This window comes from Myotis myotis, unplaced genomic scaffold (assembly GCF_014108235.1).
Source record: "Myotis myotis isolate mMyoMyo1 unplaced genomic scaffold, mMyoMyo1.p scaffold_m19_p_30, whole genome shotgun sequence".
In the NCBI taxonomy this organism is placed as follows: domain Eukaryota; kingdom Metazoa; phylum Chordata; class Mammalia; order Chiroptera; family Vespertilionidae; genus Myotis; species Myotis myotis.
The window spans coordinates 1372319-1391946 of NW_023416336.1; the positions used below are offsets into that span (position 1 = coordinate 1372319).

Here is a 19628-nt window from a genome sequence, read left to right on the forward strand (position 1 = left end):
GGGGACCCGCGACGGCTCTGGGGACCTTGGACGGGCGGCTGCGTCGGGGCGCGCGGGGGCGCCAGGACGGGGGGCGCGACCGACCCGTCGGGGCTCAGGTGGCCCCGGGCTGCAGAGGTCAGGGCCGCCCGAAGCCCGACAGCGCCGCCGCGCGGGCTGGTGGGGAGGTTCCCGGCGCGGGGCAGGGGCCGCTGCCGCCGCCGCCGCCCGGGGCCCTCCCGCGCGTCCCCGCGAGCCCTGGGCCGACGCTCCCGGGAGCGGCTGGCGGCGGGGGAGGCGCGCGGCGGCCGAGCGAGCGAACGCGTCCGCCCCCGCGGAGCCGAGCGCGGAGAGCGAGCGGCGCGGGCTGGGAGCGCGCCCGGGACGCGAGCGCCGCCGCGGGAGGACGTGCCGCGCGGGTCGGACTCGGCCGTCGGGAGGCCGCCGCCACCTGCTGCGTCGCTCCCGGCCGCAGGGCCCGCGGGGCCGGGGAGCCCGGGCCCGGGCAGCGCCGCCGGCCGTGCAGGTACCGGGCGCCGGGACTGGGCTGGCCGCCGCGCGCGGGGGCCGGGAACCCGCGGCGCGGGGTGCGGGCGGGGCGGCGCGGGCTGGAATCGCGTCCCGGCGTCGCGCTGGGGGCGGAAGCGCCGCGGGCAGGGCCACCCGCCCGGTGCTCCTATGACCCCCTGGGGCTCGGTCCACGGCAGTGCAGGGCAGGGAAGAGGTGAACCGGCTGCGCCCCGAAGTTTCCCGGGGCTCACGGGCTGCCCCTGGACCTGAGAGGCAGAGCGGGCAGGTAAGGCGGTAAGAACATTAAAGGTGCGGGCGCCGGTCGTGCAGGCGGGGGTTGCGAGTCCAGGAAAGATTTGTGCCTCCTGCAGCCGAAGGCCCTTGCAGGAGGAATTGTGGACAGATTCATTCACCGTCTTCCTTATTCAGGGTTGATGGTGTATTTGTTAAACAAGTTTTGGGTTTTGAGCACAAGCCAGCAGTAAGGGTTTGACCTAAGAAACGTTTAAAATTTTAATCAGCAAATATTTGTTGAACATACGCTTCCTATCAGACAAGGCTTTATATGAGGTTAACACAGGTAACTTAAGTAGTTACTCAAAACTGGGGCTTTTGAGATGCAAGGAGAAGGGGACGCCAGCGCCGGAATCGGACGTGTGTCGGTACAGGCGGGCAGCTGGCGTCGTGTCACTGCTGAACACTGAATTTTGGGCCAGGAAACCCTTCAAGCGGGAGACAGTCAGCTGTGTGAGCCTTTAGAGCCACCCTGCACCTTCTCAAGCTGATGTCTTAAAATATCCCTCTCCCTTCCCCGAGCCTGCGCCTGCAGCTTCCTTCATTTGCATAACGAACACATGGCCCCTATTCTCCTTGGAGCTCAGCCACCCACTCACACCTGGGATGATGGGGCTTGGTGGTCACTCCTAAGCCGTCAGGGTCCTAAAAGGGAGGAGAAACATCCAGGGACAGTGCAGTTCAGGAACATCTGAGGTCCTGCCGTTGGGGCTGGCGGAGGAGTTGAGCTGGGCCGGCTGCCGGGCTCTGCCCCAGTGCTGTGCTCCTCCGTGCTGGAGCTGGAGATCAGTAAGCGAAGCTGCTCCTGGCTTTGCTCTGTGTTAATGTAGGTGTTGGAAAACAGGGCACTAAAACATTGCTCTCACAGAGTTTCTTGGTACCCCGTACACTTTGTGCCTGGGGCGAATGCCTCACTTGCTCACCCCGGTTCCAGACTTGCCTGCTAGTCAAGTTTCTTCACCCCTCTAAGCATGTCTCCTCCTTCATAAAACAGAGCAGCGGACCTCCCGTGGCTGCTGCACAGCGAATGCAGAGCATCTGGCCGCTGCGGGCCCAGGCGTGTGGGTTGCTGAAGGGCGGCTGCCCTAGTGCGGTGTTGCCATTGAGCGTGGTCATCTCGAGCTGGTCAGCGAAGTTTGCTGAGTCTCAGTGGGCCACTCAGCAGAATGGGAGTAGTGGTCGCCAGCTCGCCGCAGGGATGCTGTCCGGGGTAAATGAGAGACTGTGTGTGAAATCGCGGGGCCCACCGGGTGGGTGGGTTTTCCTGATGGCCCCGAGCGCCTGGATCTGCCCGGGTGAGCTTGCAGCCACCTGCTTTTCCTCCGAGGTGAGCCTCCAGCCTTGCCGTGCACAGACACGTGAATTCTGCCTGGGGACACCCCCCCCCCCCCACCCAGGAGTGTTGGAATCCGTCCAGCTGCTTCCTGTCAGGTTTATCATGGAAGGGGTGGAGCTTACCAGCTACAAGTGGTCGTGTGCAACCTTTGTTTTGTTTTAAAAGAACTTAATTTTGCTGCCCTAAACCAAGGACTTTGCTTCCTTTGGTTATTTTTGGACCTAGCTCATGATTGTGATTCTCCTGAACCGAATTCAAGTGATATTATCTCAGTCACTGGCTAGTTTAAAGCAGCTCGGTCCCTGGGGAGTCACCCTCTCAGTCTGTGCAGGTCCTGGGGTCCCTTCTTGCTGCTGGTGGTCTCTGGGCGCCGGGCGCAGGCTGCGGTCACATCAGGGTGTTGGGAAAGTGTCCTCTTGTTGGTCATCTGATCCTCTGGTGAGTTTCCCACCCACCCCTGAGCCTCCTCCTGTTTCCACTGAGTGTTGTCCAGCGGGTGTCACGGGGTGAGCTGCAGCGGGGGACCTGCCTCCTGCATCCTGGCCCAGAGGTCCTCACACTCTGGGTCCAGGTCCCCCCTGGGCACCTGAGCGCCCGCCTAGGCGGTGGGAGCCATGCTGGGCTGCCATTCCTCCTGTCCTGAGTGGTCTCCTGTTCCCAGGAGGACACAGGACAAAAGCTCCCCGTGCTTCCCACATCCCCCTCTGCCTCGCAGGGTTTCTGTGCCCCCATCACCTCTCCTCCTCCAGGCTGGGGGCAAAGGGGAAAGGGGCTTGGTCCCTCCAGGACACCCCCTGCCCCATGTGAGAAGAACTTTTTCTACCTGGGGGCAGGAACCTTCTCAGGTTGGGTCCTCTGTCCTCTGTATAATGTGGCTTAGAGTAAAGGTCTGGGCCAAAACCTCCAAGCTTTGCTTGTGATATGTAAAGGGAAATTAAATACCTTTTTCTATTAGTTCCCCATCCCTGGAGAAACCAAATGGGCCCGGTGCAGGCAGGAACAAGGGAAAATAGAGAGGCAGCTTCCTCCTCCCCCCCTTCGCCATCCTTCTGGGCTCCAGCCTGGGTAATGTGCACTAGAATTATTACCTGAGAAAGACTGGGAAGCTGGGGTGGGGGAGCTTCTGGAGCAACCAGTCCGGGCTGTGAAGGGTTGGTGGGGGGTGGGGGAGAAGACAAACGCTTTCTGCTTACACGGTGCTGAGCCCAGCCCAGTAAGTCAATTTCATGTGGATTAACTAACATCTTCCAAACCATCTTGCCTATTCATGCTGCAGCGTCTTCATCATCAGAATGGTCTACTGTGTGCTTGCATTTCCTGAAAGCAATGGAGGAATACAGAAGAGTCCCAGACATAATTGCTTCTTCAGGGGGCTGAGGAATTACTCAGAGAACACAATCAGCCTTGTTTGAGGCCCAAAGCTGAATACCCAAGCCCTGGGTTTTGTTGACCGTGGGTGGAAGGTGAAGTGGTCAAGGAAGGCTTCTCGGAGGAGGTGGGGCTTTAAGTAACATTAAGTCTTGGCCCAAGGACATGAGATGAAAGAGAACCTCCCATGAGAAGGAACTCTTGAACCCCTGGAGACAGAAGGACCGGCCCAGAGTGGCCTTTGGGGACCCAGCTGTGTCTTGACTCTTCCTGGGGCCCTGCTGGCCCCTTTCCTTGCCGAGGTTGCTGTAAACCTGGTACAGTTAGTGTCCCCTGCAGGGAGGACGGCGTTCTAAATTCCGGTGCTTTCTCCTAACTGAGTGGAGATCAGAGGCATTTTCATTTAATCCTGTTTTTCTTAAAATATGTGCATCTGGAAAATCATTTCAAACCTTTTGGTCAGGTAGTCGGTCTTTCAGACATGTTTGTGATTCTGAGGAGTTAATTACCTGAGGATTCTGTGTGTGGCTTTAATGTGCTTTACCCCTTAATCCTGAGCTCAGTGGGTCTCCAACCGGAAGATGCCACGGGAGCGCTCAGCACACCGACAGGAGACGAGACATGTGTGGCCAGGCCACCCACCGGGGACTCCCCTCACCAGCGTCGGCCACTCGTTCTGTGCAGCCCCTTGCCCTGTTCCTGCGCACGTTCCTGTAGGCAGGGCTCACAAATGTTTTTCTTATGCTTAAGGTGCCTGTGGACAGAAATTACAAAAGATCCTTTTGAAGGGTGAGGAACAGGAAGTTATTTGTTTGCTCCTGGCCCTGGTGTGTGGGACCGGTTTTTAAAAGTCTTAGTTTTGAGAACTTCCAGGAACTTGCCTACCCTCTGAGGTCCGTACACCAGGCTCCGTGGTTTCTCCCCGAATCCTCCCCAAGCTCCGTGATTCCTCCCCGAATCCCCACATCTGCGGGAGGAGCAGAAGCATTCGCTGTGATGCGCACGTTTTCCCAGAAACACTCTCAGCGTGGCCACGGCCAGTGCGGGATATGAAAATGTCAGAGGTGCTTTGCTTTCTTAAAGCAGGTGGTCCAGCAAAGGGGGCAGGCGGACAGTCAGAGCTCCAGGACCAGCTCTGCCACTTAGAGGCCCTGTGACCTCAGATACCCCACTGAGTGGGGCTGGTGACACACACACATGCACACGCATGCACATGCACACGCACACGCACACGCATGCACGCGCACACACGCACGCACCACCTGAGATACTATATCAGCAGAGAAAATGTTTCATAAATTATTTATAGCTATTAATCTTCCATTGTCTTCTTAAATGGTGAGAGAGCACTTATTATAATTCCCAGTGAGCAGCCCCTAGGAAAGTACCTAAAGCAATGAAGGGTCTGCACAGGGGAGCAAGTCTGCTGTACAGGGTGCTCTGGAGCAGAGCTACTGGGAGGTGTCAGGTGGGCGATGACCTTGGTGCAATTAACTAATTTATTTGCTTATAAAATATTGTATTGATTTTTAGAGAGAGCAGAAGGGAGAGGGAGAGGGAGAGAAACATTGATGTGAGAGGAAAACATTGATCGGCTGCCTCCTGCACGCCCCCTACTGGGGATCGAGCCAGCAACCCAGGCGTTGATCCCACAATGCAACCCGGGCATGAGCCTTGATGGGGAATTGAACTGGCAACCTTTCAGTGCATGGGACAACGCCCAACCAACTGGGCCACACCAGCCAGGGCCCTTGGTGCAATTTAAAACACTCAGTGGGAAGCAAAGGGAAGGGGATGGGGAGGTAACAGGCAGGAGAGGGTGCAAGTTGGTGGGAGACCCTCAGCACCTAGTCCAGGGGTTCGCAGCATTTGCATCCGCTTTTCCTGCTGATTTGAGGAACCAGAATTAAAGTGCTAGCTGTGGGGCCATGGATGGGAGGGGCCGCGCCAGTGAACACACAGGTGTCCTACTGGCAAGCGTGGGGACAGCTCCGTCCTGCCACCTCTGCGGCTTGCCGAGGACTTGATGAGCAGCCTTGGACTAGAGGTCCGAATGGGTGTCACCAGTGGTTAACTGAGTTAAGACCTAAATTGTATACTTAGTCTCATGAGCATGACCTTATGAATATTCAGTACCGTTTCGGATAGCGGTGAGCGTGCTGTGAACATCTACCGCCCGGCTGCCTGGGCGTGCGTGGCCTCCTGCACCTTCAGTGCCCCTCTGCCCTTCCACGGCTTTCTCTCTCTGATACGCATGTGCTCTGCCTCCTATTTATGCTTAACATAGCTTGTAAGAGTCAGCATTCCCTTAGCTCTTTTTCCTCAGAATGGACTGTTTTCTGACAAGACAGCACTAAATTAGACCCTTAAACCAGTTTCAAGATTGGGACTATTTCTGCGAAGCCATTGTCCCGTTGACCTGGGTGAGCTTGCGGTGCATGCTGACCTCTGGGGCCGGGAGGTCTACACAGGCTTATGTGGCTTGTCCACACCCACTTCAGGTTCGCAGAGGGACACCGAAGTGTGCGTCCAAGGCTGGGTTCTGCTCTCAGCTCCTCGGGAAACAAGTGACCGTGGAGAATGGTCCTTAGTCCCGCCAGACGTGCTGCTGTGAGCCTGGTGCTAGGCCGTCTCCGCTCAGCTCTTCGCGGTCTGGTGGCCGGCCTGTGGCCAGCGCCGTGTCTGCACCGGCGGGGGCAGGGACAGGGGCAGTGGGTGTGGAGGCCACACTTCGTCGCAGGGCAGAGGCTCAGACCCGGGTCTCTCTTTTTTGATTGAGTTTCTTGGGGTGACATTGGTTAGCAAAACCGTGCAGGTTTCAAGTGTACACTCCACAAAACGTCATTGGCACACTGCATCCTGTGCCCGTCGCCCCGAGCAGTCTCTCTGTCTCCTTTTATCCCTGCTTTGCCCTCCCCCACCTCCCCAACCCCTTTTCCCTCTGGCTATCACTGTATTGTTGTTTGTGCTTATGTGTTTTGGGGATATATATATATATTTTGGGGGGCTTAATTCCTTCACCTTTTTTTTTTCCACTCAGCCCCCAAAACTCCCTCCCCTCCGACAGCTGTCACTCTGTTCTATGTCTCTATGCTTCTGTTTCTAGTTTGCTATTTTTGTTCATTAGATTCCACATATAAGTGAGATCCCATGGTGTCTGTCTTTCTCTGACTGGCTGATTTCAGTTAGCACAATCCTCTCCGCAGACCTGAGTCTGTAGAGTTCGCTGCTCTGCATCGCATGGGACATGCAGTGGGCCGCTCTGAGGTCCCGTCTCCACGCTGCCCCTGCTTCTCTAACCCGGGTTTAATTCCTCACTCCCAGTCCTGAGGGCCTTCCTGATTCCGTCCCTTAATGATTCATGTTTTCCCTCACGCCCTCCCCACAAAGAACTTCTCCTGGGTCCTTCCTGAGCAGACTCTGCTCCCAGGAGCAAGGAGGAGGACGGGGTTGTTGGCAGGTGAGACCCACCCACTTGGCATCTGAACCACGGCCACACCACTCCACCTGGTGACTCATTCCCTGTGAACGGGGATCATTTCCACGGGAATAGAACTGGTCACGTATTTTTGGAAGGTTGTTGGGTGTCAGCTGCATGCTCCGTCGGAAGTCAGATATTTAAATCGTCACAGGTCAGCATTTCCAGTATACTCTCTGGGTGAAATGGGCTCTTCACATAGGCACACACGCGCTCAGAAGACCTGAGTCATCCGTTTTCCAAGGCCTGGCCAGTGTCATCTTGTCCCTGTGGCTTTCATGAGCAAATCTGGGACTTGGAATTGAGTAGGCAGGGCTTATCTGGTACCACATTTAGAAGTGAAATTACTGGGTGTGTTTCATGGGCCCTGGGGCAGCCCGGGGGATCTCTAGGTGGAGGAGGAACCGCTGTGGACAGGAAGAAAGTGAACTTGGCACAGAGCAGGCCTGCCTGCCGTCTGGGGCTGGGACCAGAGTGGTGATTTGGCTCATTCCATCCAGCCTGCCCTTTGGCTGGTCCCTCGTGTGGCTCAGGGCCAGGTGCCACCGTAACAGAGAGCCTCTATGTCCAGCACACCTGGGGCCAGAACATGAGCAGGTGCCTCGGTAACATTTGGGGGCACATCTTCCAAATGTCCTGTGCTATACCGAATATTCACCTATGCATGTATGTACAAACGTATATATTCAATTATAAAGGTCACGCCCTGGCTGTGTGGCTCAGATGGTGGGAACATCATCCCATGCACCAAGAGATTGCAGGTTTGATTCGGGTCAGGGCACATACTTAGGTTGTGGGTTTGATTCCTGGTCAGGGTGTGTTTGGGAGGTGGCTAATCAATGTTTCTCTCTCACATTGATGTTCCCCCCTCCCTCCCTCCCTCCCTCTTTCAAAATCAATAAAAACATGTCCTCAGGTGAGGATTAAAACATAATAAATAATTAAAACAAAAGCGGGCACATCAAGATTGTTTTGTGGGTTGCCCTTCACAATTAGTAGTGCGTGCTGAGTCTCATTTCCACATTCCTAGATAATCTTCCGTAGCAGCAGCCCCCGTGGCTGTGAGGAGCGCCATCGGGTGGGTAGGCCTCCGCTTACTCACCCACGCCTTCTCTGAATGGACGTTTAGGGAGCTCATTTTCATCCTTTCGCCATTTAGTAACAGACGACAGTGACCATCCCTGTCATGCCCTTTTGCACGTTTGTCTGGCTGGTTCCTGCGACATCCCATCCCCTCCGTAGATTTCCTGTGCATATCCAAGCCTCCTCCTCCTCGGACATGCATGTTCTTCCTGAAATAATTTCTTTCTCACCAAGGTTTTCCCCATGAGATTCCTGCATCTTGGTCGACAGCACCGTCAGCATCTGGCTCTTCAGGATTCCAGGAGTTCCTTTAGGTAGAAGAGGATGTAATGTGGAGGGAAGCCGGGAAGTGGAGTCCTGGGTGTCCCCGCCTCCAGCAGGCAGTGAGCAAACCAGGTGGGAGGAGCTTCTCACCTGTCTCTCTTCTTTAATTTTGTACTTCTTATGTCATTTTAGACCAGCGGTTCTCAACCTGTGGGTCGCGACCCCTTTGGCGGTCGAACGACCCTTTCATAGGGGTCGCCTAAGACCATCCTGTATGTCAGATTCATAACAGTAGCAACATTACAGTTATGAAGTAGCAACGAAAATAATTTTATGGTTGGGTCACACCATGAGGAACTGTGTTTAAAGGGCCAGAAGGTTGAGAACCACTGTATTAGATGCAGGCAGAGTGAGAGCCACCGAATTAGCCAGGAGTATGGTGGGCCTGGTCTCGTCTCGCTGAATCAGCCTTTGGTCGTCCTTGGAGCTCTGTGACGGAGCCCCCCGTCGCTTTTCTCTGCAAAACCAGATTGGGAGCTTCACCAGCCTGAGCTCCAAGCAGGCAGACGCGTGGTGGGGCCCCAGGCAGTGGTCTCTGCAGACCGGCCCTGCCCCAGACCACGGGGTGCCAGTCAGCCCTGGGCCTGCCCACAGACCCATGTGATAGTCAGCCCTGGGCCTGCCTCAGCGGGAGGACCTGGCCTGGCAGCCTGGCTGTGTTCTCCCCACGTTGGCAAACCCTTGTCTCCCCTGCCCCTTCCTTGGCGGTGTCCTGTGAATGTGGAATAGTCCCCCTCACCAGGCCTGGGTGGCGAGCAAGAGTTAACATCCTGCTAAGTTTAAGTTAGTGGCCAGTTTTTTTCATGAGTTACAATTGTTCATCAGTCAATTAGTGAACAACAGTTCTCCTCAAACAGGCTTTTGTGTATAATTACTGTGAATTCGGGTGTTTCTGTGGTTGCAGGCCCCACTCTGGGTGCAGCTCTCTGCTCTCCCCGTGCCCTGTGGTGGATGGTTTTACCCTGGTTCCGGTCAGCTAACACGCCAGGTGCTGTGCTTGCTTTATTCCTCATGGAGGAGGGCCCCGAGGCCCAGGGAGGTTATGGGACTTCCCTAAGTCACCAATACACAGTGGAGCAGGGTTTGAACCGGGTCCTTTCCTGTCACCTGCGCTTCACCTGTTTTGAACTGTTAACTTTGAAATGCTGGCAAGTGTCCGCATCACTTGATGGGAGTGAACACTCTTTACATTTTCCTCCCGGAGTGTCCACAGGGCCTGGGCCACCAGAAGGGCTCCTGACTCTGGGTCAGCTCCCCCCAGAGACCTCCTCCCTGACTTCGGCCCAGGGAGTCGATGCAGAGCCCTCCCCCTCCCTCCTGCTCTGCTGGGGGAAAGGGGGAGGGGAAGGTCACAGGGGGGCCTGGCAGGGGGAGGACACGGGCGGGAGGCTGGGCCGACCTGGATCCGCCCTGGTGGCCTGGCTGTGGGGTGACCTGGGTCACAGCCTTGGGCGCTCTTCCTCCTCTGCGCATTGGGGTGCTGGGGTGCCTGCCTCCCAGAGTTGGGAGAAGCAAAGGCAATACTTCTTGTGGACATGGCTGATGTACAAGCGTGAGTTCAAAACATTTCATTATAATTAAGCCTTACGTTCCACCTCTCCCTTTTTTGGTTAACACTTTCCTAGTTGAAGCGGAATAAGGCCTGTGGCTGGGAGCCCTGGATGCAGCGCCCCGCCCTCCTGTTCTCGGCCGTGCGGCCTCTCACGGCCTCCATTCCCAACTGGAAAATGCGTGTGGTTCTCACAGCCACCTAGGCCCTAGGGCCTAGGTCCTAGAGCGTTGCTGTGGGTTAACGGGAGGATGGTGTGAACAGTGCATGGCCCAGAGTAAGCCCGTAATTAGCCCTTCCTCACCTTCTGGGGGAGTAAATGTTAAATGGCTGCAGTCTGTGAGAATAAAAGCCGAAGGGAGACTTGAGGAAGGAAGGTTTGGAACCAATGGCCTAAGCTTGTGTGTATCCCAGCCACTATTAGGCACTGAAGGAATACATGATCCCGCTAATTCTTGGAATAACCTTGAAAGGTGAGCTGATTATCACTGTTGGAGGTGAGGGTGTGAAGGTGACTTGCCTGTCCCCATCCAAGGAGACCTAAGTGGGGCGGAGAGGGAGGTGGTTCCCTAATGTCCCTGAGGCGTGGGGGCTGCCCCGGGATCCTGACTTGGCATTGGATCAGCGGTGGCGGCCTGAGTGTGGTCCTGGTGAGCATGATCAGCTGAAGGAGCAGAGACTTCCCAAACATCATCTGTTCTTGTTGCTCCCCGGCTCCCAAATAAACACTGCTGTTGTATTGCAGCTCTGTGCTCTTCTGACGGACGGACTTACAGTCTCTGTACAAGGTTACAGTGGAAGCTCCTCCCTGGCAGCCAAACGGAAATCCCATCTGAATTCACCTTAAGGCGCAGCGTCCAGGAGGGTCTGCCGCAGTGTTCGGTTCTTGAAGGCTGTGGGCTCTCCCCCTAAATCCCTGGTCTTTCTGAGCATGAGGGTTCCTTTGTAGCATCCAGCAATTTGGGAAGCCTTTCACATGAAAGTGATTATATTTTCGCGCTCTATCAAGGAGGAAAATATATATAAACAGAAAGACACTATGCATTTTGAGGTTCTTTGAGATAACATCTACACATATCGAAATATAATAACCTGCCCGTGTCTGCGACATCATATTGATTCCACTTTCACATAATGATTGTGCATCAGGGATTGGCATGTAAAAAACTAAGGCTCAGTGCTTGTAGAGTTAATATTTGTAGCCCTTCATAAATATAGGTGTGCCCCTTAGCAGTTTGCTGTTTCCTCCAGGGGACTTTGCCTGCAATTTAAGCAGGTTCCACCAGGGGGTGCCTGGGATCATAACGCTTCTGCAGTGAGGCTTTATCCAGTGATGAGACCAAGTGTGGTTTTCTACTCCCAGATGTTTTCTTTTTAGGAAAAAACTACTTTAATACAAAAAAAACAAAAAACAACACACAAAAAAACACCCCATATGAATGAAGAGAATGTGGTCTAAAAAGTAACCAACCCGGATGCCTGTGGCTCACTGGTTGAGTGTCAACCCATGAACCAGAGGCCACAGGTTCAATTCCTGGTCAGGGCAATTCCCCAGTAGGGGGTGTGCAGGAGGCAGCGGTGGATGTTTCTCTCTCATCGATGTTTCTATCTCTCTATCCCTCTCCCTTCCTCTCTCTCTAAAAAGCAATAAAAACAATAATAATAATAATAAAAGAGGTAACCAAACACAAAGATACATTTAAAAGATGTAGCAGGGTCAGTAACACCAATGTTTCAATGACTAAGGACTGCCTAATTTTCTCTAATTCTGCATTTTTTCTCAGCTTTCAGGCACCAAAAGCAATCCCAAGCAGCGGCACTGCTTACAAGGCATGCGAAGTGCCATCGCGCAGCGGAGCCATAGCATTAGCTACCTCAGTCGTTTTAGCCACGCAGGGACCGTGAGCCACTCCAGACCTCTCTTCTACCCGGACCTTGGAGAAGGCTCTGGGACTCTTGCGGGCATGTCCCTCCCCTAGTAGGCCAAGTCTTGCAGGCACCTGTGGGAGGTAGCTGGTGTGGAGTCGATCTGAATATGAGATATATGGCCGCAAGAAAACCAGACGAGAGCCCCTCACACAGCCCTATCAAATCAGCCAGTAGGTTCACCATAAAAGTTCACTTCTACTCATCCTGTCCCGTGTTCTTCAGCACACAGAACCGAGGCCCTGTGGAACTCACAGCTAAGCAGTAGCTGTAGACACATCATCATAGTGCAGGGAGTGTGACGGTCCGGGCAGCAGGTCCCACTGGGGCAGGGCTGGGGAGTCCGGGTCATAGAGGTAGAGGCCGTACTTGGGCTGGGTCTTCCATGGGGAGTGTTCTGGGGACCGTGAGGGGCGGGGCCAATTGTCCCCTAGCAGGGGAGGCACAATGCTGAAGGTCCATAATAGTTTCAGGGATCCACAAACATGTCTTAATTTACTTTAAAATGAGAAGGGAGACATGAACTTAAGGTCAAAGAAAGTGTCTTAATATATAAGAATATGTTCATCTTTGAACTGATGCAGTTGTAAAATATACTTTTTATTTTTAATAGAAGGAGGGCCCATGAAGGCAAAAGTGCACAGAGCCCGAGAAAGTTATGCAGTGGCCCTGGCTGGGAGTGTGACAGAGGGTCCTCCTGGCCTGTGGAACTGCCTGAGCAGTCACAGAGGTGGTCAGTGGTGGGGAGCAGCGGGGGACCCCTCACTGGCGTGGCTCGTCAATGCCTGGGCACGTGGGGCTGAAGGAGAAGCAGGGAACCTGAGGAGACTGCAGCTTGCGCAGCACCCGCTCAGCGAGGCAGGCTCAGGACCAGTCTCGGGGTGCCTCGGGCTTAGGCACCCCTGAGAGGCACATGCTGGGAAATGTGAGGCCCTTCAGTCTTAGCTAAACCAGCCAAGGTTGGAGTTCTCAAATACGGGTGTTAGTTTTTGTTTTCCTTTGTTTTGGGCCCTAGTCCCAGCCTGGTCACTGGTGATGAGACTCACACACCTGGGAACGTTCCACTTCCCTGAGTCGGAGCAGTAACTCATCCAGGCTGGCGGAGGGGATTAGATGCTACGTGTCAGGTGCTTTCCCAGTCCAGTGCCTGGCCTCTGGCCATTGTCAGATGTCGGTTTCCTTCTTTGCTTGTCCACATTCCTTATCCAGGGAAGGCCAGAAGGTGGAGGTGGCTTCCCTGGGCCCTGCCTTGGCCGGGTGCATCTCTGCAGCTGCCTGGCCTCACCTCCCGGGCTGACTCAGGAGGTTTGGACGGGACTGGAGTTTGTGTTTAACAAGCTTTGCCGGCCAGTGTGCTGTGTGGCCGGGGCTGACAGCTTGGCCTTCACCTGAGTGTGTCTGGGCCAGTTTTGGTTTCTAAGACCGGGGCTCCCCGCTTCCTGCGGGAGGGAGGAGCCAGGACCTTGTCTGGGGAGATTCCAAGGGTGCAGGGCTGGGCTGGCTCGCACCCATGGCTCCAAAGAGGCACAGTCACTCCTTTGTCCTCGCGCCTTCTGAGTACTTCTTCCTCCTGGCTCAGGAGTGAGCAGGGACTCACCCCACATCCGTGGTGCGCGTCCCCAGTCCCTCCATCCAGGTGTCAGAACGCACTTGCTGCAGCCTGAGTGCTGCCCTGTGGCTGGAGGCAGCGTGGCCCAGGTGTGGGCTGGCCTCCACAGTCACCTGAGAGGGCGCGGACGCGTGAGCAGCTCTTACCACAATTAGACTAAGATCAGGGCCGGCCGCTCCGCAAAATGCAAACCCCGCGGGATAATGGATTTGTTTGATGGAGGTAGCATGTGAGTGGATCTAGAACAGTGCGTGTCATTGCTACAGGCAGGAAGCACGGAGAGAGGCGTCTCCATGGAGGACGGTCGGGCCTGCGTAGGACGGGCCATGTCTGGTGGACAGGACGTTGACCGTGAGGAGGGCTTTCGAGGGCAGAGGCGTTTCAGAGGAATGGGGAGGCCCTGCACCCTGGGGGAAGTAACGGCACCTCTCAGTGGCCAGGGCCCTGGAGGTCCGGAGGGCCGACCACTCACGAAGGCCCTGAAACCAGCTGTGCTCGGGGGGGGGGGGGGGTGCAGAGACAGGGCCTACAGGCCGAGGTGTGTGCAGTGCCGCCCCTCTGCCCGTAGGAAAGGCAGGAAGTGTGGCGTGTGATGCGGAAGCTGTTCGCTCGGGGAGAACCAGAACTGGGACCGGGAGGGTGCTCGCAGGGATGGTGGAGAGCACGGGCACGTGAGAGCCTGTGTGAACGGAGAGATTCTGCATGTTCCTGGATGGGAGGGGTCGATATGTTAAACATTTAGGTCATTCCCAAATTAATTTATGGATTTAATGCCATCGCCCACCAGAATCTGGGTGGATTACCTATCAGATATGAAAACATACCATAAATTCATCTATATAATAAAAGCCTAAGCAACCATTACAGCAGGATGACCAGAATGACCGGTTGCTATGACATGCACTGACCACCAGGAGGCAGACGCTCAACGCAGGAGCTACCCCCTGGTGGTCAGTGCGTTCCCACAGGGGGAGCGTGTCTCAGCCAGAAGCCAGGCTCATGACTGGAGAGTGCAGCAGCGGTGGCAGGAGCCTCTCCCGCCTCCACAGCAGCGCTAAGGAGCAGCGAGCCTAGTGGTAAGGAGCAGCGAGCAGGCGGGTAGTAAGGAGTTAGGGATCCCGGATTGTGAGAGGAATGTCTGCCAAGGGGTCCCAGACTGGGAGAGGGTGCAGGCTGGGCTGAGGAATCCCCCACCCCCCAGTGCACAAATTTTGTGCACTGGGCCTCTAATAATATACATTTTGGTATTGGGGTGGGAGTAGAAAGCCTATCCGTGGAACAGACTAGAAAGTCTGGAAGCCCTGGCTGGTTTTGCTCAGTGGATAGAGCGTTGGCCTGCGGACTGAAGGGTCCTGGGTTCAATTCCAGTTGAGGGCACATGCCCAGGTTGCAGGCTCCATCCCAGTGGGGGGCATGCAGGAGGCAGCCAATCAGTGATTCTCTCATCATCGATATTTCAATCTCTCTCTCTTCCTTCCTCTCTGAAATCAATAAAAATATATATTAAAAAAAGAAAAGACAAAAAAAAGTCTGGAAAACAGAAGTGAGTAGATTTAGTTAATATTTAACCACTTGGGAAACCATCAGGTTTCTCAGTATCAAATCCCAAAATATATTCCATGTGCATTAACACTTTAAATGCAAAAAGTAAGTCATTAAATTCACTTTAGGTAAGGATTTAAGATACGGTGGGATGAGAAACATGATACTGGAGGCAGAAGCCACGAGGCCAAAAATGTTTGATAATTCATCAGGGGGAATACAACCTTTAGAAAAACCCCAAACACAATCAACTGTCCCCTGATCAAATGTGAAAAAATGCCCGCAGCCTTTATGACAAATCCCCTCTCGTCTAAAGAACTCTGAAAATTGATATGAAGAACTTGTTATAAGTGAACTCCCAGTAGGAGTGTGAGCGAAGGGTGTGCATTAGGTCTCATGGGAGGAGGAGTGGCAGTGACTGTGAGGACGCCCATCGTATGGCAGTCAAACAGGTGCACTTCAGAGGAGACACTGCTCCTTGCTCTCGGGTATTGTTTTGGGGATGATGGCACTCAGTGCACGTGGAAGGGTGGCAAGGACGCCCCTATGCCCTCGGGAGTGGAAGACAGCCTTCTGCCAAGCAGTTTGGCAAAATGTCCCCAAATCCTTAAAAGAACTCCTCTCTTTATAATGGTGCTTCCACGTTTAGGAATTTCCCCCAAGGGAACCGTTAAACCTGCAGTCCAGAGAGTTCTGTGCAAGGACGTTCATCACAACATTATTTATAAAGGTGGGAATTTGGAAGCGGCTTGAACGCACAGTGATGGGGAATGAGTCATTCATCTGCCAGAATTCGGTCTAGCCCTGGAGAGCGTTTGTGAAGGAAGGATGCTCGGTCACCAGGGAACTTCGTGATCAAAGCTAAATGGGGAAGCAGGAAGGATGGTGGCTGGAGCTGGAGGCAGAGAAGGAGCCGAGAGAAAGGGCCAGGGGCCAAAGTGAAGATGGGACATGTTGGGAGAATGGGCTGGTCTTCGTGTTCTCAGTGAGTTTTGATTGATCAGGTAATAGGTGCCAGATGTGGTCATTTAGGCTCGATTTAGAGAAAGAGAAGGTTTGGGTGGACTGAGCCACAGGAGGGGTGCTGACACCGACAGGCTTCCCCAGGGGCGATAGACACCCTGCCGCCTGTCCAGGGCCCACCCAGCCCCTCCAGGCAGGCTTTGCCTCGGGGATCCTCCCCCTCCCAGCCGCTCACCCCTCCCCTGGGAGCTGCCCTCCCACCCTCTATTCTCCGTGTGTATGAAGGATCAGCATCCAAATCAAACAAAACACCCAGGACATACAACTTTGAAAGAAAAGAAAGTTCGTATAACATAAACCTTTTTAAAAGAGGAGTCCCATTCTACATTTTTATATTTCCTACTCCGATCCCAATACCAAAATGTTTTATAAAAATAAACTTTTCTGTGTGCGTATAGGGAAAAGGTTGGAAGGAAACAGAAAAAATGTTATTTCTGGTAAGCTGTGATATGATTGTGGGAGATTTAATATTTTCCTGTATTTTTCTCATCAGCATGGATTACTTTTTTAAAAAGTTTTGTTGAGTTATAGTTGGCATATAATATGCATACATTTAAAGTGGACAGTTAGGTAGGTTTTGAGATACGTGTGCTCCTGTGAAAGCAACAATACGTTCAAGATACTGAACATATTATCACCCAGAGGTACCTCCTGCTCTTGGAAACCCTTCCCTCCACCCCTCCCCTCCCCTGCCCCCTACAACACAGCTGCTGGTCACTGTCACTGTCCTTCAGTTTACATGCCCCAGGATTTTGTCTAAATGGAGTCACACAGTGTGTCCTCTGGCCGGCCAGCTTTCAGCCTGTACTTATTTTGTCCAGGTAGTTGTGTGTATCAGTGGTTTATTCCTTCTTATTGCTGAGTAGTGTTCCATTGTGTGGATATAGCACAGATTTTTTTTTTTACAACCTAATGAGCTAATTAGGAGCCTCCCCGTTTTTCTAAGTGTACCCTGAGATCGGGCAGTGTCGTGGGAGTTTGGGTCCTGATGTCCGTCCCTGTCTGAAAGTTTGGGGCTATGTCTGAGGCCTGGCGATGACTCTGAGGGCAACAATCTGGCCAGCCCCGAGGGGCCTCGCGCTGCCATTCGCCAAACAGAAGGCTTGGCCGTGCTTTCTAACGCTCGAGCTGTGCTCAGGGTGTGGGTTTGGGTTCCAGGAGGCTGAGTGCAGGGTCACAGACATTATGAAGGAATGCCCTGGTGTTTCATTTCAGCCTGAGGGTCGGAGAAAGCCTTGTGGAAGGACCTTGACCTCTTGTCACCAGTTGGCATTCAGTGTGACTTGCACGCATCACGTGAGCCCAGCAGTGCTGCTGCCATCGGTGCCTGCCCACCGGCCCGGTCCCAGGCCTGGCCGGCACTCCCCCCGCCCAGGAGCCCTCTGCGCAGAGCAGTCCTCCTCTTCGCCGGCCCAGCGCACCCCCACCCCGTCTCCCCGCAGCTCTTGTCCGTCATCGAGGGGAAGCTGAAGGCCTCCCTCTGCTCCTGGTGGCTTCCCCAGGGCCTTCCCTGTCTCCCGCGTTGGCCCACGCCCAGGCAGGACTCCAGACCCCCAGGGCTCAGGGCGGTCATCCTCAAGCGTCCCTGCCCCAGGGGCACGGCCACAGGCCTGGCCTGCCCCGCCCCCTATTGCCCCACGCACTTGGGGTCCCTGGGGGTGCCTCTGTGTGCTCAGGAGCGAGTCACCATGACAGATGGCTCCGGCCTCCTCCTGGGCACTCCCGGGCCCCCAGGAAGGGCTTGGCCACCCATGGAAGAAAGGGTGGCAGGGCAGCCCCTCTGCCGCACTTTGTACCCCCTTGACCCTGGGCCCGAGTCCCCTAAGGTCTGTCACATGAGGTCCTTTTTATTATCTCGCAAGTCAGGGTCAGACCCAGTTGCTGGGCCAGGCCAAGAAATGGACACTCCCATCTGCTGACCTCCCTCCCACTGTATTTCCCCTGAGCACCCCAGGGCCTGGGCCAGTGATGGCGAACCTATGACACGCGTGTCAGAGGTGACACGCGAACTCATTTTTTTGGTTGATTTTTCTTTGTTAAATGGCATTTAAATATATAAAATAAATATCAAAAATATAAGTCTTTGTTTTACTATGGTTGCAAATATCAAAAAATTTCTATATGTGACACGGCACCAGAGTTAAGTTAGGGTTTTTCAAAATGCTGACACGCCGAGCTCGAAAGGTTCGCCATCACTGGGCTAGGCCAACCCCTCACCAAACCACCCACTCTGCAGAGACCCTGATCGAGCAGGGAGCTGACGCCTGTGCCTGCTCTACTGCACCCTTTGCCCACTGGGCACCTGCCACTGCCAGACGGCCCAGCGGGGTGCTGGGACCTGGCCAGGAGCAGCCCTGAGGCTGAGACGCATCCTGCCCTTCCTTCTCTCAGGGCTGTAGGAGGGAGGGAGGCCAGCGGTGCGGGGCCTGCCAGGGAGGGGCACTGACCCACAGGCACCTGCCCGGGCCACCTGGCCTCCTGGTGGGAACGATGCAGGGCAGCACCTCCGCGAACTCGGGAATCTCTCCCCAGTGGGCAGGGGGGGAATCGCCTCTCCGCAGTGGGAAGGCGGGGGGAACTCCTATTTTTAAAACGTCTCCTTCAAGAAGGAGGGAAAACTAGTAGTTCCTTCTGGCCCACGTCCGCCATGTGATCTAGAGCCACGGGGGCAGGTCCAGCATCCGTCCAGGGCCGGGGCGGGCCGGGGAGCAGAGGCTCCTGAGGAAGCCCTGTGGGCTCAGCCCAGGGCTGTCTGCCCCACGCCCATCACGTGCCTCCTGCTGGCCTTGCACAGGAGCTTGGTCCTGCTGGAGATTCGGGGCCTGGGGAATCGGGAGCTGGGCCAGGGGCCTGGGGGTGGGGCGGAGTCCTGGAATGGGCCTGGGGGGGGGGGGTGGCTGTCTGTAGCAGAGGTGGACAGAACCCTGCTGGGTTTCTCAGGGGGCCCCTCCCGTGTCCCAAGGTGCCTTTTGTGCGTGTCTATACCCGTGGGACCCACTTGTAGGTGCTGCGAGGCCCATGTAGAGAGGGGAGCCCTCCCCGGAACCCCAGCTTGGTGGTGCTGCCTGCTGCGGGAGGCTGCTGTTGAACTGGTTGGGCGGCCGGGTGATGCTGGAGGGGGCGGGAGGAGGGCCTGGCTGGTGACGTGGAAGGTCCCTTAGAGGAATTCCCGGGACAGTTACCTGGGCCCTTCGGCTCAGTGTCTCCTCCCCAGCAGGTCTCCTGACTGTTTCTGGCTCCTGATGGGGCAGGGCCCCTGGGCCCACGGCCAGCCCCTCGCTGGTCCCTGTGTCTCCGGGAACGACATGACGGTAATAAAAGCAGCAACAGAGGCCTGATTTCCAAGCCTGTTAACAGGCACAGGTTCTTCCCGTTCTCCTCGAGGAGGCAGGGGCTCGGAGGGTGAGTCGCTGCTTCTAACCCTGAGCTGGGGTTTGGCCCCACCCTGTCTGGCTCTGAACCAGATCGTCCCCCAGGGTGTCCGTCCTCCGACTCACGCAGGTCAGGCCACAGGCGCTCACACAGCTCAGCTCATGTCGTCCTCAGAACGGCCTGCAAGGGAGGCTGCTCTCGCTGCTGACTCAGAGTTGCGGGGCCCAGAGCGTGA

At 55.2% G+C, this 19628-nt stretch overlaps 1 protein-coding gene across 5 annotated transcripts in view; it reads left to right on the top strand.

Moving 5' to 3' along the window:
- Positions 1-204: 204 nt before the first annotated feature.
- Positions 205-19628, top strand: part of CRACDL (CRACD like) — a 122244-nt gene continuing 102820 nt past the window's right edge. For 2 of the 5 annotated variants that reach the window (XM_036302279.1, XM_036302280.1), the window contains exon 1: positions 205-505. The gene's annotated coding sequence lies outside the window, so the exon portion shown is untranslated. Of the gene's footprint in view, positions 506-607; positions 776-19628 lie in introns of those variants that run through there. The other 3 variants (XM_036302276.1, XM_036302278.1, XM_036302277.1) reach the window with 2 other exon arrangements.